Raw genomic sequence first — 24,153 nt, 5'->3', positions numbered from 1 at the left:
CATTTCCTGGTCATCCCTGCATTTCATCCCTTACATGAGTTTTAAGGAAAGCTGTCCAGAATCTCGTACTTGATGCTTGTCGCCAATATAGTAATCCAGGAGACACGAAGAAGACGGCTAAACAGGTTTCTTTTAGCTCAAATGATAAAGCTGCTACCGTGGCAGACAACACTAATGTCCCAGCCAGGGACTATTGGAACTCCCGGTCTGGGAGCACAATTTATAGGGTTTACTGATGAGTCCCAGCTGGGCAGGACTCCATCCGCTACCCAGGAAACTTGTACTCTATGAGCACCATGGGAGATCAATTAGTGGTCCCTCATCGTCCTCCTGAGGGTAATCACAGCGTCTTTTCCAATTACCATAAATATGTTTCCTCTGATTCCCAATTCTTCCATCAAAGGGTAGCCTTTCTCCCTGTTCACCCTGTTCACTCTGTCCATTGTTCTACCCATTCGATAATAATACTACGTAATCAAAGAAAGACTCACCAGTATTTGGGTATTGGAAATACAATGCTGCACTACCTAACTGGCTTGCCATAGTCATGTGACTGTCACGAGGAGTCTGTCTCTGGAGGTAGACATCTTGAGGTCAGTTCAATAAAAGCCTCTCAAAGAAGCACACTAATGAACAAGTACAGCTGTCCTTATCCTTGCAACAGTCAGCTGCTCACTTCTCTTCTGTTGTCACTTAAACATGAGGAAGGTAATTGAAATTTGTTCCTTAACTCTTACCCTCAACAAAGTTGACATTTAGAATTTTCCACCTCCTTACACTAACTTCCTAACTTTGAAGAAAGGGAAACAAGGTGACCGTATTAATTATTCATATTGTACGAATACTCCATTGTTGTGATAACGTATAAAATACTTTCTTTGGATATGTCAGGGTTTTCCTTCTATATAGTGCTGTCAAGGTTTCGAAAATCATAGCAACATGCTACATTTTGCAAATTTCTCCATCCATGGTGAAATATCCATGCAGGAAGAAGCTTAAGGGTTAGTAGTATGAACCTTTGTCAGAGGAGAAAGACGTGGAGGAACAAGAAATGGTTATAGGCAACTTAGAGCCGGAAAGGATCAATTGTTAATCATGATTGGCAGCACTTTCACCAAAATCCAGAATCCGGCCAACCACAGTCCCAACTCATTGAGCCAATATAGTGGCTGCATAAAATCCATGCCCTCTATTAGAGTAACCCGACCTCAATGATCATTAATGCCCGTCAATCCATTGCTTCTTACCTTAATAATTATCTTCTCAAAAGCACTCCAGGACATTGAATTTATAATCCACTTTATTTCCTTACTCGTGTTCTGGAGACCTCTATAACTCTTGAAGGGAGAGGGTTTGAGGATTCACAAAAATGAAGATTGGAGTATACAGAAATAAATTAATGTTGACCGGGATCCTTGCTCCAATCAATTGATTCACACAACAACTATATCTTTAAATTAAATCATGGGCTGGATTCTCTGCACCCCAATGGCAAAATCGGGCTTGGCGATGGGGCGGAGAATCCAGTTTCCCGCTTAAAATCGGGACCGGCACCGTCTGCGATTATCCACCCCCAAAAAAGCGGCGTAGTCGGGGAGTACGCTGTGCCGATTATCCACCCCCTCAGGTCATTGCCTGAGGCCCGCCCCGTTATTATCCATTGTCGATCGGCTGAATTCATGGTCCCACCGTCCGTGATACCCGCGTGGCAGCTGCGAACTCAGTCCGGGGCCGTCACAGTCGGGAGAGGGCCGATCAGGGAGCTTAGGGGCCTTATTCGGGACTGGGGGCTATGTGTGCGGCGGTCCAGATCGGACGAGCGGCCGATGCGGGGTACTATTTCGGAGGTCCATGTCCGCGGGCTGAGTCCGCCATGGAGTGGCAAAGAGTAGTGGGAAGTCAGAAGATTGGGAAGGCTACAAAAATAAACAGAGGATAACAAGAGATAAGGAAAGAGAGGATCAAATTTGAAGGTAGGCTAGCCAGTAACATTAGGAATGATAGTAAAAGTTTCTTTAAATAAATTAAAAACAAATGGGAGGCAAAAGTTGACATTGGGCCGCTCCAAAATGACGCTGGTAATTTTGTGATGGGAGACAAGGAAATAGCTGAGGAACTGAATAAGTACTTTGTGTCAGTCTTCACAGTAGAAGACATGAGTAATATCCCAACAATTCCGGAGAGTCAGGGGCAAGAGTACCACAAGGATCTGTTCTGGGGCCGTTGCTGTTTGTCATTTTTATCAATGACCTAGAGGAAGGCGCAGAAGGGTGGGTGAGTAAATTTGCAGATGATACTAAAGTCGGTGGTGTTGTCGATAGTGTGGAAGGATGTAGCAGGTTACAGAGGGATATAGATAAGCTGCAGAGCTGGGCTGAGAGGTGGCAAATGGAGTTTAATGTAGAGAAGTGTGAGGTGATTCACTTTGGAAGGAATAACAGGAATGCGGAATATTTGGCTAATGGTAAAGTTCTTGAAAGTGTGGATGAGCAGAGGGATCTAGGTGTCCATGTACATAGATCCCTGAAAGTTGCCACCCAGGTTGATAGGGTTGTGAAGAAGGCCTATGGAGTGTTGGCCTTCATTGGTAGAGGGATTGAGTTCCGGAGTCAGGCGGTCATGTTGCAGCTGTACAGAACTCTGGTTCGGCCGCATTTGGAGTATTGCATACAGTTCTGATCACCGCATTATAGGAAGGACGTGGAGGCTTTGGAGCGGGTGCAGAGGAGATTTACCAGGATGTTGCCTGGTATGGAGGGAAAATCTTATGAGGAAAGGCTGATGGACTTGAGGTTGTTTTCGTTGGAGAGAAGAAGGTTAAGAGGACACTTAATAGAGGCATACAAAATGATCAGGGGGTCAGATAGGGTGGACAGTGAGAGCCTTCTCCCGCGGATGGAAATGGCTGGCACGAGGGGACATAACTTTAAACTGAGGGGTAATAGATATAGGACAGAGGTCAGAGGTAGGTTCTTTACGCAAAGAGTAGTGAGGCCGTGGAATGCCCTACCTGCTACAGTAGTGAACTCGCCAACATTGAGGGCATTTAAAAGTTTATTGGATAAACATATGGATGATAATGGCATAGTGTAGGTTAGATGGCTTTTGTTTCGGTGCAACATCGTGGGCCGAAGGGCCTGTACTGCGCTGTATTGTTCTATGTTCTATATTCTAAAGAGAGAGATAAGGAAAGAGAGGATCAAATTTGAAGGTAGGCTAGCCAGTAACATTAGGAATGATAGTAAAAGTTTCTTTAAATAAATTAAAAACAAATGGGAGGCAAAAGTTGACATTGGGCCGCTCCAAAATGACGCTGGTAATTTTGTGATGGGAGACAAGGAAATAGCTGAGGAACTGAATAAGTACTTTGTGTCAGTCTTCACAGTAGAAGACATGAGTAATATCCCAACAATTCCGGAGAGTCAGGGGCAAGAGTTGAATATGGTAGCCATCACAAAGGAGAAAGTGCTAGAGAAACTAAGAGGTCTAAAAAGTGATAAATCTCCGGGCCCAGATGGGCTACATCCTAGAGTTCTAAAGGAGATAGCTGAAGAAATAGTGGAGGCATTAGGTATGATCTTTCAAAAGTCACTGGAGTCAGGGAAAGTCCCAGAGGATTGGAAAATCGCTGTTGTAACCCCCCTGTTCAAGAAGGGAACAAGGAAAAAGATGGAAAATTATAGGCCACTTAGCCTAACCTCGGTTGTTGGCAAGATTCTAGAATCCATTGTTAAGGATGAGATTTCTAAATTCTTGGAAGTGCAGAGTCGAATTAGGGCAAGTCAGCATGGATTTAGTAAGGGGAGGTCGTGCCTGACAAACCTGTTAGAGTTCTTTGAAGAGATAACAAATAGGTTAGACCAAGGAGAGCCAATGGATGTTATCTATCTTGACTTCCAAAAGGCCTTTGATAAGGTGCCTCACGGGAGACTGCTGAGTAAAATAAGGGCCCATGGTATTCGAGGCAAGGTACTAACATGGATTGACGATTGGCTGTCAGGCAGAAGGCAGAGAGTTGGGATAAAAGGTTCTTTTTCGGAATGGCAACCGGTGACGAGTGGTGTCCCGCAGGGTTCAGTGTTGGGGCCACAGCTGTTCTCCTTATATATTGACGATCTAGATGACGGGACTGGGGGCATCCTGGCTAAGTTTGCCGATGATACAAAGTTAGGTGGAGGTGCAGGTAGTATGGAGGAGGTGGGGAGGCTGCAGAAAGATTTAGTCAGTTTAGGAGAGTGGTCCAAGAAATGGCTGATGAAATTCAACGTGGGCAAGTGCGAGGTCTTGCACTTTGGAAAAATGAATAGAGGCGTGGACTATTTTCTAAACGGTGACAAAATTCATAATGCTGAAGTGCAAAGGGACTTGGGAGACCTAGTCCAGGATTCTCTAAAGGTAAACTTGCAGGTTGAGTCCGTAATTAAGAAAGCAAATGCAATGTTGTCATTCATCTCAAGAGGCTTGGAATATAAAAGCAGGGATGTACTTCTGAAGCTTTATAAAGCATTAGTTAGGCCCCATTTAGAATACTGTGAGCAACTTTGGGCCCCATACCTCAGGAAGGACATACTGGCACTGTAGTGGGTCCAGCAGAGATTCACACGGATGATCCCAGGAATGGTAGGCCTAACATACGATGAACGTCTGAGGATCCTGGGATTATATTCATTGGAGTTTAGGAGGTTGAGGGGAGATCTAATAGAAACTTACAAGATAATGAATGGCTTAGATAGGGTGGATGTAGGGAAGTTGTTTCCATTAGCAGGGGAGGCTAGGACCCGGGGGCACAGCCTTAGAATAAAAGGGAGTCACTTTAGAACAGAGATGAGGAGAAATTTCTTCAGCCAGAGAGTGGTGGGTCTGTGGAATTCATTGCCACAGAGGGCGGTGGAGGCCGGGACGTTGAGTGTCTTTAAGACAGAAGTGGATAAATTCTTGATTTCTCGAGGAATTAAGGGCTATGGAGAGAGAGCGGGTAAATGGAGTTGAAATCAGCCATGATTGAATGGTGGAGTGGACTCAATGGGCTGAATGGCCTTACTTCCGCTCCTATGTCTTATGGTCTTATGGCGCACGCCGTGACCGCTGGAACCCGCCGCCATGAGCATGCGTAACCTCTGACCTGGAAGTGCGGGGGGGGGGGGGGGCGTATCGGCAACTGGAGCTGATAGTTCCACAACATATGCCTGTGGCCTTTTGACACCAGTTTTCCTGGCGTAAAAGACCACAATTTACACGACGACGTGGGGACATAGTCCCAAAAACAGAGAATCCAGCCCCATATCTTTTAGGAAAAGTGTAAAAAAAACTTTAATACTTATGACTGCTACAAGACTGGTTCTGTTACACTGTATCACACACGTAAATGCTTCTATTCCCCCTCTAAGTCAACCAATATAAGTTTCTAAGCATAGATTTTAACTGGTAACATTTATCTAATGGTCGTTTAGGGGTGGCACTTTCTGCTCATGCTGGTTCGAAATAGAGGCTTGAGGCTTTTTCCTTCTGCAATGCTATTCCTTGAGGTTTCACTGATGAAACTACTTCTTATCCAGATCTTTCTGGCACTGATCTCATGTTTCCAGTCACATGCTCACCGGGCAGCACTCATCAATCACTGTCCTTTCTGGTCACAAATGTTCAAAGAGCCGTGACTCACTCAGGAGTCAGCAGCATGACACACAGGGGAACCTTGGGGTCAGTTGTCCTTAATTAATTTAGTACCTCCTTCCCTCTTCCTGTGCATTTGATCAATTAGGATAAATTTATTATCGGGGATGTATCATAGAATTTACAGTGCAGAAGGAGGCCATTCGGCCCATCGAGTCTGCACCGGCTCTTAGAAAGAGCACCCTACCCAAGGTCCACACTTCAACCCTATCCCCATAACCCAGTAACCCCACCCAACACTAAGGGCAATTCTGGTCACTAAGGTCAATTTATCATGGCCAATCCACCCAACCTGCACATCTTTGGACTGTGGGAGGAAACCGGAGCACCCGGAGGAAACCCACGCACACACAAGGAGGATGTGCAGACTCCACACAGACAGTGACCCAAGCCGGAATCGAACCTGGGACCCTGGAGCTGTGAAGCAATTGTGCTATCCACAATGCTACCGTGCTGCCCCATATCTATCCTATTCTCGTAAACCAGTAACCCCCACTTAACCTTTTTTTTGGACACTAAGGGTAATTTAGCATGGCCAATCCACCTAACCCTTTAGGACTGGGGGAGGAAACCGGAGCACCCGGAGGAAACCCACGCAGACGCGGGGAGAACGTGCAGACTCCGCACGGACAGTGACCCAGTCGGGAATCAAACCTGGGACCCTGGAGCTGTGAAGCATCTGTGCTAATCACTATGTTACCGTGCTTCCCAAAAGTATGTTGCTTTTCATCCTGCTAATTCATCATGGTCAGTTTTCCCATGAAGACATTTATTGTCCGGTGTCCTGCTGACTCTTTATGGCCAGTTGTACAATCAAGGGCATTTATTGTAAATCACATGGGTCACTTGCAGGTTGTGTAAATCACATACTCCCAGCCTAAAGCCATTAGTTCTGCAGATCATGTTCCTGAAGTTAAAATCTCTTCATGAGCCACATTTCCCATCAGACCATAGTCGTTTCCTTTCTTTGCTTGGCCATTTTGTATCAGACTGTAAATAATAAGGTGGCTGGATTAAAAAAGAGGAACCAAGCAAAAACATAGTTCCAGTCTAAAATAAAATAAGAATTTCATACAGTAAGGAAATGATAAAACACATTATTGTCAATAAGCTTACAAAATGTGAATAGGAATGGAATGACTGCTTCGTCCAAAGTGCTCACACCAGAAATCATGGAAAACATGTATTTTCTAATTGCAACTGTGATATAAATGAGATGGTTGATTCACAAGTAAAATGGCTTAAAACAATTAATTTCCCCATAATTCCTGAAAATATAAAAGCAAGTCAATAAAAATAGAAAAAAGCTAGCATTTTTAGCTTTTGCAAGTAGAAACAATAGGGTGAATTCTCCACCAGCAAGGTTCTCCGTTCTGCCGGCAGCACACCCACAGGTTTCCCAGCAGAGTCGGGTAGCTACAATGGGAAATCTCATTGGCCGGCGGTGGGAACGGAGAATCCCGCTGCTGGGGAGGTGGAGAATTCACACGATAGAGGACAGAAATAAAAAGGTAGTGATAAATTTGTACAAACATTGAGTAGGCCACAGTTGAAGTTCTCTGGGCAGTGGTGTGTGGCCCATTATAGAAAAGACACTAAAACCATAGATAATGTGGAGCGTGGGTCGCCAGGATGTCTACACTTTGTCCACCTGACGTGGAGCAAATTGGCAGCATATTTCGATAACTCAGAGGTACAAGTGTTGTGGGCCAGGGTTTAAAAACTCCAAAGTATATTATGGAGTTCACCTGACCTATAACTTTTTGTTCAATTTGGCTAGATGAGCACAATAGTCTTTACTTGAGGTGTGTTTCACAGTCTCCCGAGATACTTTGATCAAAAACAAGCTTTATCCTAAGAATTCAGTTATCATTTGTATAAACACACACAGCAAGAACTTTTATCAATTACAAACATAAAGACTCCACACAGCTCCAGTAATATATGTATAACCCTTAATTAATTACCCCTTAATTGTTACAATTCAAAAACTAAATCCCATAAACCCAAAACCCCTTTTTAAGGGCGTGGCCAAGCACTCTGCATTCTCAGTTGAATAAGACTGGCTTTCCCTGAGATTCTGACCCCGTCTGACCAGCAGGTTTAAACCCTTCTGGAAAGCAAACTGTGGGATTCTCCGCCAGCGGGATACTCCGTTTTACCGGGGGTTTCCCCGACGGCCTGGGGCTGCCTCACAATGGGAAACCCGATTGACCGACCCCCGCCAGGTTGGAGAATCGCCGGCGGGCTGCGCGAATCGAGCCACGCCGCCCCGATGCCAGGACGCGATTCTCTGCAGAGCGGAGAATCGCTGCCATTGGGGCCGGCGTGGTCAGCGTGGCGCCAGACGGGGTATGCGACGACTCTCCGGCACAGGTCGGCACACCGATTCTCCGGCCAAGATGGGCCGAGCGGCCGTCATCAAAAAGCCGAGTTCCACCGGCGCCGTTCTAACATCCTCTGAGCCGGCGGGACCTCGACCTTGAAGGGTCCGGGGGTGGCCTGTGGGGGGAGGGGGGTGGAGGGGGGGGTCCGACCCCGGGGGTGGCCTCCATAGTGGCCTGGCCCGCGATCGGGGCCCACCGATCAGCAGGCCAGCCTCTCTGTTCCCTGGCCTCCTTTCCTCCGCGCCAGCTCCTGTAGCCCTGCGCCATTTGACGTCAGGGCCGGCGCGGGGAAGAAGGCCACTGCGCATGCGGTAGTTGGCACTAGCCCAACTGCACATGCGCGGACCCCGCGGCGCCGGGTTCATGCTGGGATTGGCAGCTGGAGTGGCGTGGGCCGGTCCAGCGCCGTGCTAGCCCCCTGTGGGCCGCAGAACGGGGTCCCGGAACGGGCGCCAATGCCGGAGTAAAACACTCCCGTTTTTACGCTGGCTTTGGCACTTAGCCGCCCGGTGGGAGATTCCCGTCCCATAGTTCTACTGATATATGGGTTATTATCATTTTCCTATAGGATTGAAGGCTTTTTTCCAGCCGCTATTCCCTGTGACTGAAAGGAGTTTTCCTCATCTTACTGTAAGCATGTATTAATCTTCATATCGGAATCTATTGAAAAAAAGCAGATTTTAATCAATAGTCATGATCTCCCTCATGAAAATACTTTCAGAAATTCAGACTTGCCATTCCAGAGATATCACCGCTCATTATAAGAACACGAATCCTGGCCAATTGATAATGTGGAAGATTTCCAAAGTTAACTAAGAAAGGTTGACAGAGACCGAACGTTAACTCAAATGATAAGTACTTTTAATTTATTAAAATAAGTCATTCCACTTGACAGACAGGTGAGGTTACAGACAGTCAGGCATAACCTGCTGAATTATAGAAGAGTTCAGGGGAGTATATAATGGCCCAAGTGTAATTTGGAAATTTTACAAAGGTGGATGGACTGGATTTTTCTCTCTAACAAATTCACCACCACAGGGGAGGTGAGGTGGGATTTTGAATCGACCATCCAATTACCACCATCTCCATGGGCCATTAGAGTGGATGCTCGTGACAAAGTAGGGCAGGTTCCCAGTGGTACCACAGACCCCTCAGAAGCAACCCACCTGTTGGATGCACCCCTTCATCGTCGGTAAACTCACAGCGAGGATGAGCCATCAGCAGGACCAGAAGAACACACCGGTGCGAACAGCCTGAAAATTCTGGTCATGGTTTTGAGTTAAAGTCCGAAGCTCCTCCTTGATCTAACAGGATTCCTTCTCCTTGCTTCACCAGGGTGAATCTTCCAGTGTCCTTTTAAACACAATCCCCTTCAATCAACCTTTCAAGCATAATTGAATGGACTGTCCATTGCAGGGTACCTTCTAGTTATCCTGTTGTCTTTTCCTTTTCCAATCAGCCCTTTTCCAGGGCAGCACGGTAGCATTGTGGATAGCACAATTGCTTCACAGCTCCAGGGTCCTAGGTTCGATTCCCGGCTTGGGTTACTGTCTGTGCAGAGTCTGCGCGTTCTCCCCGTGTGTGCGTGGGTTTCCTCCGGGTGCTCCGGTTTCCTCCCACAGTCCAAAGATGTGCAGGTTAGGTGGATTGGCCATGATAAATTGTCCTTAGTGTCCAAAATTGCCCTTAGTGTTGGGTGGGGTTACTGGGTTATGGGGATAGGGTGGAGGTGTGGGCTTGGGTAGGGTGCTCTTTCCAAGAGCCGGTGCAGACTCGATGGGCCAAATGGCCTCCTTCTGCACTGTAAATTCTATGTAAAAAAAAAAAATGTTTTAATCCTTGTTTTCGCAAATGTAGGTTCTGGTCTTACCAGCCATCCGCTTGGTCGTTAACCCAAAAGCCGTCCTTTTCTTCTGCCTGGTAAAACAGCACCTGGCGCCCCCAAACTTTCAGACTGACTGACTCTGAGGACTGGATTCTTCAGCTGTGCTCGCCATGGGCGGGATGCGGACCATGTAAAGGTCCATTGACCTCAGGCGGAAATTTCCGGTCGCCAGGCAGGCGCGGCTGGAGAATCCCGCCCTGAGAGTTTAAAAGTCTGAAAGGTGAGGGAGCAGCTACCTTCTCTTTTGTGTCCAGGTGTTAAAGCTCACACATGATTTTCAACAGGACCTGACCTGGGCCCCTGGTCCATATGGGAACCATCATATAGGTTTTTCTTGGGCAGAGTTCAGTATAACTTCACACCAATGCCCATTCCAGGGCATTTTTTTTTCTTTACATTAAAAAAGATAGTTTAAAACAAAACTCTTATGAAGTGTAGTTGTCATAACACTTTGACTGATGAGGTGCCCTTAAATTATTTGTCATTATGTACCATTTGAAGTTGAGCACCTGCCTACAAATTACGCATTCCGTTTAATTTTTGTACAATTATATTTACACTCTACTATATTTACCCACACAACCACATCCTCCCTCCCCAACTTAAAAAGTTAAAAGCCCTACAAATAACATGGGCGGGATTCTCCGATCCTCCGCGCTCGGCGCGGGGGCGGAGAATTATCCAAAATAGGCTCCCATGCCGGCACGTGATTCTCCGGTGACAGGAGATTCGCCGCCAGTCACGCGCGCGTGATAGATGCAGCGCCGGTCGGGGGCCGTTGAAAGCGGCGCCCACAGCGATTCGCCGTGCTCGACGGGCCGAGTGCCTGCCGAGTTCCGCCAAGTCCCACCGGCGTGGTTCACATGTGGTCCCACCCGGCGGGACCTCGGCGTTCTGGCTGCGGGTGCCGTCCTGGTGGGATCCGACTTCGGGGGGGGCCTAGAGGGTGGCCAGGCCCCTGGATCGGGGGCTACCGATCAGCGGGCACACCCATTCCGGGGAGGCGGTTGCCTCTGTTCCTCCGCGCCGCGCCACCATGTTGCGCCGGGGCAGGCGGGAAGATGCCCGCCATGCGCATGCGTGGACCCACGGCTGGCCGCCGTGCGCATGCGTGGACCCACAGCCGGCCGCCGTGCGCATGCGCAGCCGCGCGGGTGTAACTGCAGGGCTCCGCCGGCAGCCAGAGCCGGGGCGCTGCTAGCCCCCTTGAAGACGGAGAATCACCCCGGACTTTCCAGGAAAATGTCTGGAGTGATTCCCACCCGTTTTCCGGCGGGCGTGGGGACTTAGTCCCCAGAAGGGAGAATCCCGCCCCATATATCTTACCTTAAATCTGGCAGCCATATTTTAAATCTGTCTTTCACATTTTAGAATTGATTTAAGTGATCATTATGTCTTCTGTTAACCATTTTGTTTGATCAGATACCTATCACTAGGACAAAGCACAGAATCAAATTAAACTATTTTTAAAAGATCTTGATGCCCATGAAGGAAAGTTAAATAACATTTAATTGGTTAACATGATGTAAAGGCCGCAACATGGCCTGCAGCACAAAAGGTCAGTATCAGAACTACCAGAAATACCGGTTCCAGTCTTTTAAAGGGCAAATGTACGAGCCCCAGCTGGGCAGGCCTCCGCCCACTAGAGGGAGCTCATATTCTACAAGTCCCATGGGTAGATTGATCGATGTGGCCCCATGGGTCGCATGAAGGTTATTATATTATTCATATGCTATTTTTCATTTTCTTAATGTCAGCTATTCTATCTTGTCAGTCAGATGGGTTTGCATTGCTAAATATGCGATTTAGAACATATCAAACCACAACAAATTACACAATTACCAAATAAAAAATAAACCTCATCTACAAAATTGTTCATTCATTTTGCAGCTGCCCTGCCAAGCTCCATTTGCATGAAAGGGAAGTGCATCAGGAGAATTGTTGGTTTCAATCTCTCACACGTACAAATGTGAAGACTCAATTGCAAATCATTTTTGTTAGAATAGTGCAGGTTATAGGTTGATATGTTCGTTTTAAGTTTTGAAAGAATGGAAGAGGGTAGGTAGGAGCAGATTACTTGAGGGATCAAGAAGAAGCACACACAGATATCTGACTAATTGTAAGAGATTTAAATCAGAGAGCAAGAAAATCTTATTCACGCAGAGAGTTGTGAGGCTGCAGAATTTACTTCTAGGATTGATCCCTGAGCCAAACAGAAGTGTCAATATTCAAGATTGGCGTGGATAGGTGGATGTAGGAATATGGGAAAGGGATTGTTAAATGCACTTCAAACAGTGGCTTGGATATTGCTGAAAAAAGAGACATGGCGGCACTCTTGTGTTCAGCCAGATGAGTGCAAGGCAGAAATCTTTGGCAACATGTCTCACTTTTCAGCAGTTAGAATGATTTTCTCATGAGGAAGATAAACACAGACAGATGGATTGGTTAGATCAAATGGCTGGTTTCTGTGAGGCGGGATTTGATGGAGTCTGCAAGAGTAAGAAACACGGCAGGCGAAGCGAATTAATTCGGTGGACGCTGGAGTTCCACTTTGTCAATGGAAGATGAAAAATTAGAGATTAATTTAGCTGTCCTGTGGCAAGTTCCTTCTTGTAATACATTTGCTTGCCATTACTACTCATTATTTTGAAAATCTTTTGTAATTTTGTCCTACATTCACAATAAAGTCAACAGTGCACTGGAATCGTGTGGTAATCTGTTCATATTCATTTAAAGGTGGTGTCAGAAGCACCCTTCTAAAGTTGAGTGCCCCCCACCCTGAAGACTCAGTGGCCTCCGGAACTCAATCCTCCCCTGCCTCTCACACGAGATCCTGATCACTCCCTTTGTGGCCACCAGGGCCTTGGCTACCCTCCCCGCACTGGGATCCCTTGGATTTATCTGGACCTCCAGTGTGCGGAGCTAGGCTCAGGCATCCTCCTGCATTTCTTCTTCTGTCCACTGCAGCACCATTGCTGCAGAAACTGGAGAGATGTCGGCCAATCAGATTAGCCAGCAGCTCTCTAAGGCTGAACTTCCACCTGAATGAAGTGTGGTAGTTAGAGCTGCAGCCACTTAACACTCATTCGAGCGTGAAATGACTGTGGGGAACTCATCATATGGCGGGAGTAGAGACCCCGTCATCCATAAAATTCAAACCCATGTGTCTCCCGTACATGTCGCTGGCAATTTAATTGGAATTGTGTGGGAACCAGAGAAGCAAGAGAGCGAAAGTGCGGCCTACATTCTCTTTTGCCATAAGAAACAAAGTGGCATGGTTAAAATTCCTCTCTTTATATCTGCTTCATGTTAACACACTAACATAGGAATACAGCATGCAGCAATTCCAGATCTTTTGGATTGGATTTGTTCAACCTGGCCTTCAAGTTTCTACAAAAATGGCACATTGAATTCACTCTAAACCCATTCATTTACAGACTTAAAATCAGCCCCAATACGAAATCAAAAGATTTCTGAATATTGATGAGAGCAGTGAGCAGGGTTCCCGAGATCAATTGTGTAAAGCCACACATGACTCACAAAATCACAATGCTACATATTCCTTTCTAATTAGTTGTGCCGTTGTCCAAAGCATATAAATCATATACCACAACAACAAAAAACAATCAACGTAAAAGCCACTATTACCAGTGAAACTCCACATATGCACACAGAAATATTTCAAGGTATGCGGAGCTTGGCATTTTGGAGGCAGTATAGATGTGAGTTTCCATCAGGAGATGTTGACACACGCGAACTGTGCAGGAGTGCTGGTAATTGTCATATATTAAAGAAAGAACTGGAATTTCTATACTGTATTTCATAACCTTGGTGCTCCAAAAACACTTTACAGCCAATTAAGTACTTTGGAAGTGTAGAAATGGGCTGTAATATTGAAAACATGCCCATCAATTTTGCACCAAAGCGATACCACAAATAGCTGTGAGATAAATGACCAGAAAAGCTATTTTAGAGATGTTTGTTGAAGGATAAATCTCTCCAGTACTCCGCAAGCACTCAAATAAAAACAGAAGACGCTGGAAGCATCTGTGGAGAAAGAAGGAGAGTTAACGTTTCGAGTTCAATTTGACTCTTCTTCGGAATGGGGAAGAAGATCCCGTTCCAAAGGTGGGTCATACAGACTTAAAACGTTAATTCTGTTTCACTCTCCACAGATGCTGCCACCTGCTGAGTTTTTCCAGCTCTTTCTTTCTCTTTTTATTTCAGATCTCCAGCAGCCACAGTATTTTTCTTTTGTTACACTGAGGAGGACTCTCCAGCTCTTCAAGTGGTGCCATGGGATCTAAAGCTGGGGCCATAGCTTAACTCCTCATCCAAAAAGTGGCACCTTGTACAGTGACACATACCCTCTGCCCTGCACTGAATATTGTCATCATGTGGTCAAGTCTCTCAAGTAGGACTGAACCCACAACCGTCTGATTGTATGGTAAAAGTGCAACCACTGACCCAAGCCTGATTGTCATTGTGTTCTGGCTTTATCACAATGATGTTTGATTTTACTGTGCGCCTACATTGAATATTACAATTGGGTTTATATTGTGATATTATCATATTGTTGTGGGTTTTATAGTGCATCTTTATGGTAAAATTATGTTTAATTTTATGTTACAGTTTTATTGAGATGCTATTGGATTTTATGACATTCCTTTTAGATTTAATAGTAATTTTACTGTATTGTTGGAATATTATGCAGTTTTATGATGTTGACAGTTTGTTTTACATCCAGTTTTACAGCACTTTGGTCAACTATTTTAGTTTGGTTTTCTCACTTTTTGTGAAGTTTACTAGTAAAGTTTCACAACATTTTACAGTCTGTTCTTTTCTATTAGTTCTTCAATCCTTTCTATTACAGTACCTCCAGTGATTGTATGCTCTTCAAATAATCCCCAAGATAGCAAAAGAATAATATTATTTATCCAACATTTCTACTAGGCTCTCGCAAGTGTAGACGTTCCCAAATACATACAAGTCCAAACAATTGGGGTGTTCTTCCTGCACTAAAACAGCAGATGCGTTTGAACTTTGCACATATTTTCCCCACTTCAGGGCATTTTGGAGATGGGTCATTGCTTAGGGTGCAGGAGGCAACAGAACTGTGATTTTCACTTCTCCAAACAAAATCGTAAACGTGCCCGCTTGTGAACCAATGTTCCCTTGTTTCCCTTGTTCGCAGGTGAACCTAAAGTACACTCGCTCATCAATATTTCTCAGGACTTATCTTTTTGTTTCCAGTAGCCCATTTTCTAATTATACCCCGAGTGGCAGGGGTGGCTGTCATCACTACGTAAAACTGAGAACCCTCAAACTGGTCCTGCAAACTTTGGCCATCGTCATGGAAACTCTTCACTTCCAATTTCCCTTCCATGTCATCCCGCACCCTGAGTTGGACCTATAATCCTGGAATTTCCTATCCAGGAATAAAATCTATCCATGAGAAAGCTCACCATCACTTTGTCAGGCAACCACAAATTGACAACAACACCCACATCTGAAAACAAAATGAGAAAGCAGCGATTTCTATGTTTAGAGGACTTTTCTTCAGAATTAAGAGTTTCAGTGGGAACACAAAATGGGCGACCGAGTGAGTGACTTCTTCATCGTAGCACTTCACCTATGAAGAACCACATAGAATTCTTACAGTGCAGAAGGAGACCATTTGGCCCATCGTGTCTGCACCGACCCTCCATAAGGGAACCGTACCTAGGTCCACTCCGCCGCAACCTCACCTAACCTTTTGACACTAAGGGGCAATTTAGCATAGCCAATCCACCTAACCTGCACATTTTTTGGACTGTGAGAGGTAACCAAAGCACCAGGAGGAAACTTACGCAGCCATGAGGAGAAAGTGCAAATGGCACACAGTCACCCAAGGCCGAAATTGAACGTGGCCTCTGGTGCTGTGAGGCAGCAGTGCTAACCACAATCCGTTTAAATGGAAAAGGGACAGCAGGCCCAGGAAGCCTAACAGGTATGAAATTTTAGATGCCTATGAAGTGAACGAGACAACTGAATCAGGGAAATCCTGCATAGAGTACCATGGTGCCTGAGGCTACTCGAGGGAAAGAGAGGGAGGCTAGTAGGCAGATTAGAAAGGTGGGAATAGTGGGTGACTCAATAGTTTTAGAGATAGGCAGTCTAGTTTGCAACCAAGATAGTGAGTCCCATATGGTCTGTTGCCACCCGGGTGCAAGCGTTTGGGACATAATGGATTGGCTGGACAAAGTAAAGGGAAGGTGAACAACCAGAGGTTGTGGTTCATGTGGGTACCAACAACAATAGGCAGGGACAGTTTTGAGGTCTTGCAACACCAGTTTCAGGTGTTAGGGAGTAGGTTGAAACATAGGACCTTCAGGATAGTAATCTCAGAAATACTACCTGTGCCGCAAACTGCACCATTTGTGCAAAGGAAGATCAGCGAGGTAAATGCGTGGATTAAGGGATGGTGTAGAAGGGAGCGGTTTAGGTTTTTGGGTCATTGGGATGAGTTTTGGGAAGGGAGAAAGCTGTTTGGGCTTCATCTGATCCAAAGTGGAACCAATCTCCTGGGTGAGAGGGTAAATAGTATAGTGGGGGTGGATTTATGCTTGTAAGGCAGGGGATTAGGTTGACTAATGAGCCTAGTTTTAGAAGTACTGGTGTGGCAAAAGAGAGGTGTGGAATAAGAAAAAGGAAGTGAGAGAAGACTTGAGTGTTGACAGTGAACAAAGAAATGGTCACCTCCCAAAGGGCAAGAAAGAGATAAGGGCAGGTTAAATTGTTGTGGTAAACCACTGTGTTCTGATATTAGAGGTTGTACAGTAGAACCTGCACTACAGGTTCACCTGTGGCCCCTGCATGCTAGCTCCGCCCAGGAGGCGGGGTATAAATACGCGTGGCCTCCAGCTCGCAGCCATTTTGCCAGCTGCTGTGGGAGGCCACACATCTAATAAAGCCTCAGTTTGGATTCAACTTCGTCTCCAGTCAAATTGATCGTGCCTCAATTGTATGTCCGTAAATACACCGAGTGTAGTGAACAAAATTGGGAACTGGAAGCGGAAATTGCTCTTGGGGCATACGACATAGTAACATTGACAGAAACATGGATAAAGCCATAACAGGACTGGATGATTAACATCCTGGGTTATAAGGTTTTTAGTAGAAACAGGGTGGGTAAAAAGGAAAGAGATGTTGCAGTCTTGGTCAAATATAGTATCATAGCCCTTGAATGAGATGCAGCTCCTGAATTAGAATCTATATGGTTGGAGATGAGAAACAGGAAGGGATCCATGACATTGTTTGCTATAGACGTCCAAATAGTGGGGAGGAAGTGGAAGAGAGCATTTTTAGACAGATTATGGAAACCTGCAGGGCAAGTAGGGTTGTGATAGGTGGGGATTTCAATTACCCTAAGGTAGACTGGGAAAAGAGTAGAGTGTGAGGCACAGAAGGGGAGAAATTCGTGCAGTGTGTGCAGGAGAACATTCTGGAACAGTACATTTCCAGTCCTACCAGTGAGCAAGCTGTGCTGGATCTGATCCTAGGAAATGAGGCAGGGAAGGTGGAGAATGTTAGAGTGGTGGAGCCGTTGAGAAGTAGTGATCAGAATATAATACGATTCAGTATTAAGTTGGAAAAGGATAAAAGTCAGTCACGGATTAAGATCCCAGACTGGTAAAGTGCAAATTTTAGGGGTCTAAAAATTGAACAGGAGCAGGTTGATTGGAAACGCATTTTGGTGGATAAAATAATGGATGCAAAATGGGAGACTTTCAAAGGAGAGGTGAATAGGGTGCAAGCTAGGTACGTACCCATAAGAAATAAATATGGGGTATCCAATGCTAGAATATCCTGGATGACTAAGGATATTCTTGATAAAATAAGGGAGAAAAAAGAGGCACATGATGCATGCCGGAATAATAATAGCAATAGACATCAGAAAGAGTATCTCAAATGCAGGAGAGAGGCTAAGGCTGAAGTAAGGAAGGCTAAGAGGAAGCATGAGGAAAGGATGGCAGGCTGTGCGAAAACAAATAGCAAAATGTTCCTCAACCATATTAATGGTGAAAGATTAGTCAAGGATAGAGTGGGCCCCATAAGGGACATAAGCGGAGGGTATAGCAGTGGTACTAAATGAGTACTTTGCTTCTGTCTTTATCAAATTAGAAGATGGTAACAATGGCCCAGTTGAAAATGTTGGTGTTGAGCAACTGAGCAGTATAGTGATAGATGAAGGAAAGGTGTTAAAAAGGTTGGCAGCACGGCAGGTGCAGAAGTCGCCAGGTCCGGATGTGATGCATCCTAGATTGCTGAAGAGGTAAAGGAGAATATTGCAGAGCTGTTGACAGAACTTTTCCAGGTCTCTGAGCACAGGATTAGCCCTGGGAAAGTGGAGGATTGCAAATGTGTCGCTGTTGTTTAAGAAAGGGGAAAGGATAACTCAAAAACTACAGACCTGTCCGCTTGACATCAATAGTGGGAAAACTGATGGAGGCCATAATATGGGATGAGATAAATACATTGAGGGAAAAATAAGTTAATACTAGACAGTTAACATGGCTTTTTCAAGAGCAGGTCATGTCTGGCAAATTTAATTAAGTTCTTTGATGAGTTGACACAGGCAGACGATGAAGATACTGCCATGGATGTTGTATATTTGGACTTTCAGAAAGCATTTGATATGGTGCCACATGTAGGTTGGGAAAATGTTTGGGATTGATGGGTCCTTGGCAGCATGGATTAGAAATTAGGGGCGGAATTCTCCGCAATTGGCGCGATGTCCGCCGACCGGCGCCAAAAACGGCGCGAATCAGTCCGGCATCGCGCCGCCCCAAAGGTGCGGAACCCTCCGCATCTTGAGCGGCCGAGCCCTAACCTTGCAGGGCTAGGCCCGCGCCGGACTGATTTCCGCCCCGCCAGCTGGCGGGAAAGGCCTTTGGTGCCCCGCCAGCTGGCGCGAAACTGACTTTGCCGGGCGGCGCATGCGCGGGAGCGTCAGCGGCCGCTCACAGCATCCCCGCGCATGGCAGTGGAGGGGGTCTCTTCCGCCTCCGCCATGGTGGAGCACGCCCGCGCCGCCTTGTCTCGCTGGTAAGAGAGGTGGTTTAATCCACGCCGGCGGGACAGGCAGTCCAGCAGCGGGACTTCGGCCCGTCCGGGCCGGAGAATCACCGGGGGGGGGGGGGGGGGGCCCAACCGGCGCGGCGCAATTCCCGCCCCCGCCAAATATCCGGTGCCGGAGAACTCGGCAACCGGCGGGGGCGGGATTCACGCCAGCCCCCGGCGATTCGTCGACCCGGCGGGGGGGTCGGAGAATCTCGCCCTAGGTAAGAGATAGGCAACAGAGGGTAGGTATAGATGGGAATTTCTCAGACTGAAGACGAGTTGAAAGTGATGTTCCCCAGGGCTCAGTGTTGGGATTTATATAAATGATTTAGAAATGGGTGTTGAGGGCAAAACCTCTAAATTTTCAGACGAAACTAAGCTAGGGAGAATAATGAATTATGAGGATGATGCTGAGCGACGTCAGAGGGCCATTGACAAGTTGGCCAAATGGGCAGCCACCTGGCAGATGAACTTCAATGCAGCAAAATGTGAGGTAATGCATTTTGGTAGAAGAAACATGGGGAGACAACATAGGCTCAATGGTACAACTGAGGGGAGTACAGGCGCAGAGGGACCTTAGGGCTTAAGTGCATAAATCACTGAAGGTGGCGAGGCAAGTTGAAACAATTGCTAAGGCTTATAGATCCTTGGGTTTATATATTAGAGGCATGGAGTATAAAAGCAAGGAAGTGATGCTACACCTCTACAAATCATTGGTAAGACCACATTTGGAGCATTGTGTTCAGTTCTGGGCACCATATTTAAGGAAGGATGTTAAAGCCCCTGGAGAGAATCCAGAGGAGATTTATTAGAATGGTACCAGGAATGAGGAATTTTAGATACAAGAAAAGATTGGAGAAATTCGGCTTGTTCTCATAGAATTTACAGTGCAGAAGGAGGCCATTCGGCCCATCGAGTCAGCACCAGCTCTTGGAAAGAGCACCCTACCCAAGGCCAACACCTCCACCCTATCCCCATAACCCAGTAACCCCACCCAACACTAAGGGCAATTTTGGACACTAAAGGCAATTTATCATGGCCAATCCACCTAACCTGCACATCTTTGGACTGTGGGAGGAAACCGGAGCACCCAGAGGAAACCCACGCACACACGGGGAGGATGTGCAGACTCCGCACAGACAGTGACCCAAGCCGGAATTGAACCTGGGACCTTGGAGCTGTGAAGCAATTGTGCTATCCACAATGCTACCGTGCTTCTCCTCAAGGCAAAGAAGATTAAGAGATGATCTTATTAAGGTGTTCAAAATTAAGAACAATTTTGACAGGGGAAAGAAGGATATTCTTCCCTGTGTCTGCGTGAGTGTCACCCCCCCAACCCAAAGGGTGCAGGGTAGGTGGATTGGCCATGCTAAATTGCTCCTTAATTGGAAAAAAATAATTGGGTACTCTAAATTTTTTTTTTTTAAAGGATATTCTGTTTCCATTAGTTGGTGGGCGGGATTCTCCACTCCCACGCCGAAGTGGCCGCGCCGTCGTGAACGCCGTCGAGGTTCACGACGGCGCGGAACGGCCCCGGTCCCGACCGATTCAGGCCCTGACAATGGGCCAGTATTGGGGCCGCGTCATCTACACGCACCAGGCCTTGTCGCCCGTGTAAAAGCGGCGCCGAATAGATGACGCGGCCGGCGCCGCATAACGGACGTCATCCGTGCATGCGTGGTTGCCGTCCTGTCTAAATCCGCCCTGCAAGAAGATGGGGGACGGATCTTGCGGGGCCGCGGAAGGAAGGAGGTCCTCCTTCAGAGAGGACAGCCCGACGATCGGTGGGCACCGATCGCGGACCACCCCACATTCAAGGTGAAGCCCGGTGCAGGATCCCCCCTCGTCCCCCCACAGGCCGCCCCCCCAGCATTCACGCACCGCCCACGACTGTAGCGACCAGGTGTGGACGGCGCTGGGGGGAACCCGCCATTTTGGCCTGGCCGCTCGGCCCATCCGGGCCTCAGAATCGCTGGGGTGCCGGAGAATCGCCATTTTGGGTATCTCCGGTGATTCTCCGGCCTGCGGCCCGCGAAACTCGACGGGCAGTTCCCGCTGCTCGGGAGAATCACAGGAGGGCATCGGACCGGTGGCCCCGGAAATTTTGGCGGCCCAGGCAATTCTCCCAACCGGCGTGGGAGTGGAGAATCACGCCCCAGTTGTTCAGAAAAGTTTTGCGCAGACTCATGACATCATTTTAGTACATTACCTTGCAAATAGAAACATGGAAGATGCAGGCAAATAAAAAAAACTTTTAATATTGTTTTGAAATGTTTTGTCACAGTTTTATGCTTCAGGTAAATATTTATATCTATAGTGTGTTACTGGTTCACACACTTGCGGTTAAGCACTCTTATGTAACTCTAGAATCCAGAAAATTCCAAAATCCAGAAATGACTGAGGTCCCAAGCATTCTGGACTGGGGACGTTACAGTGTATTATTCTATATCTGAACACAACTTCCCAGGAGACGTAGGTTGAAAAAGTGTTTTTAAAACTTATGTAAACTCTAGTCCTCCGTCAAGAGAATGAGTGATTTCTTTAAAATTCTGAGTTTAAAAACAAACCGTCCCTGAATTCTGGCTTCTCCCAATCCCCTGCCCTCATGCCAGCAGAAGATGGACATCAATGCTGGAACACATACATGGCTTTCCAGGGATTTCTCCAAATTCCCCCATCAGCAAACCGCTTTGGAAGTTCCGGTTGTTAAGTCTTTTGCGAGGATGAGATCATTTCAGGGCCCGCGAATCAGTTCACACTTATACCCACTCAAATTCTTTAGTTGGAGCACATAGGATATGGTCCCTGCTGTTATTCATCTTAAATCCACAGAGGAATTAACTTATTCGCCATACAATGGATCTTGGGCAATAATCTAATTGAGTGGACCACCCACCTGTAGTGTATTATGTGTTTTGAAATTGCAATATGTACATATTAGTGGGCAGCACGGTAACACAGTGGTTAGCATTCCTGGCTGTGCGGAATCTGCATGTTCTCCCAGTGTCTGCATGGGTTTCCTCCGGGTGCTCCGGTTTTTTCCCACAAGTCCTGAAAGGCATGCTCATTAGGTAATTTGGACATTCTGAATTCCCCCTCCGTGTACCCGAACAGGTGCCGGAATGTGGCGACTAGGGGCTTTCCATGGTAACTTCATTGCAGTGTTAATGTAAGCCTACTTGTGACAATAAAGATTATATCAATATATTTGCTTGAAACTACCATGCAGAACTGTAACAGCAGATGGAGTCTGCAAACAGAAACAGAAAATGAAAAAACTAGTTTAATAAAACAAGCCAAAATAAAAGCAAATTACTGCGGGATGCTGGAGTCTGAAATAAAAACAGAAAATACTGGGCAATCTCAGCAGGTCTGATAGAATTTGTGGAGAGAGAAGGGAGCGAACGTTTGAGTCTGGGTGACTCTTTGTCAAAGCTGTTATTTGACAGAGTCATCCAGACTCGAAACGTTAGCTCCCCTTCTCTGTCCCCAATGCTGTCAGACCTGCTGAGATTGTCCAGTATTTTCTGTTTTTGTAATAAAGGGAACCGTTGTGCTTGTGCCCTTTTAATTTTGGTCTGCCTCTGGCTGTTTCTAGTCCCAAGAACTTCACACCGGCGATGAGGCTGATGCAAAATAAGAAGGTATGAATCATTTTGGAGAGTTTTGCCCATCCTCTGCGGAGAAGGCACCATTTTAAGTTGCAGGTAGCATTTGAATCTCCAGACTGAGAGACACATTAGGGCTGTTACAAAGCTCACAAGCTTCGGTCAAACAAGCAGGAAAATTATAGAGATGAGTTTCATCATGACTGCTGATAAAAATAGCATCATCTACACACAATTTACCGCCTGAAGCCATCCTCTGTATTCTAACGTTGGAAAAGTGGCTGCAATGTTTTAAAGGGGCGATGGCAGGTGTTACCATCACAGACAACAAAAGGAAATCATAGAACATAGAACATTACAGCGCAGTACAGGCCCTTCGGCCCTCAATGTTGCACCGACCTGTGAAACCACTCTAAAGCCCATCTACACTATTCCCTTATCGTCCATATGTCTATCCAATGACCAATTGAATGCCCTTAGTGTTGGCGAGTCCACTACTGTTGCAGGCAGGGCATTCCACGCCCTTACTACTCTGAGTAAAGAACCTACCTCTGACATCTGTCCTATAACTATCTCCCCTCAATTTAATGCTATGTCCCCTCGTGCTAGACATCACCATCCGAGGAAAAAGGCTCTCACTGACCACCCTATCGAACCCTCTGATCACCTTGTATGCCTCAATTAAGTCACCTCTTAACCTTCTTCTCTCTAACGAAAACAGCCTCAAGTCCCTCAGCCTTCCCTCCATACCAGTTAACATTCTGGTAAATCTCCTCTGCACCCTTTCCAATGCTTCCACATCCTTCCTATAATACAGCAACCAGAATTGCATGCAATACTCCAAATGCGGCCGCACCAGAGTTTTGTACAGCTGCAACATGACCTCATGGCTCAGAAACTCAATCCCTCTACCAATAAAAGCTCACACACTGTACGCCTTCTTAACAACCCTCTCCACCTGGGTAGCAACTTTCAGGGATCTATGTACATGGACACCGAGATCTCTCTGCTCATCCACACTACCAAGAATGTTACCATTAGCCCAGTACTCTGTCTTCCTGTTATTCCTTCCAAAATGAATCACCTCACACTTTTCTGCATTAAACTCCATTTGCCACCTCTCAGCCCAGCTCTGCAGCTTATCTATGTCCCTCTGTAACTTGTAACATCCTTCTGCACTGTCCACAACTCCACCGACTTTAGTGTCATCTGCAAATTTACTCACCCATCCTTCTACGCCCTCCTCCAGGTCATTTATAAAAATGACGAACAGCAGTGGCCCCAAAATGGCATTACTTTTCCACTGCGGCAGTAAAGAACTCGACAACGTTTTTGAAACATTTACTCCTCAACAAGATGACTACTACTCAGCTACAATGGTACGAACACCTTAGTTTACAACCAAGAAAAACATATGAAACAATCATTTTCAGATGCATAAAACAAGTAGCCAACAAGACAATTGATCAATATACATGTATGTGAGGCAAATAATGACAGA

Source organism: Scyliorhinus torazame, chromosome 1 (assembly GCF_047496885.1).
Source record: "Scyliorhinus torazame isolate Kashiwa2021f chromosome 1, sScyTor2.1, whole genome shotgun sequence".
NCBI classification, from domain to species: domain Eukaryota; kingdom Metazoa; phylum Chordata; class Chondrichthyes; order Carcharhiniformes; family Scyliorhinidae; genus Scyliorhinus; species Scyliorhinus torazame.
This window is presented reverse-complemented; position numbering follows the sequence as displayed.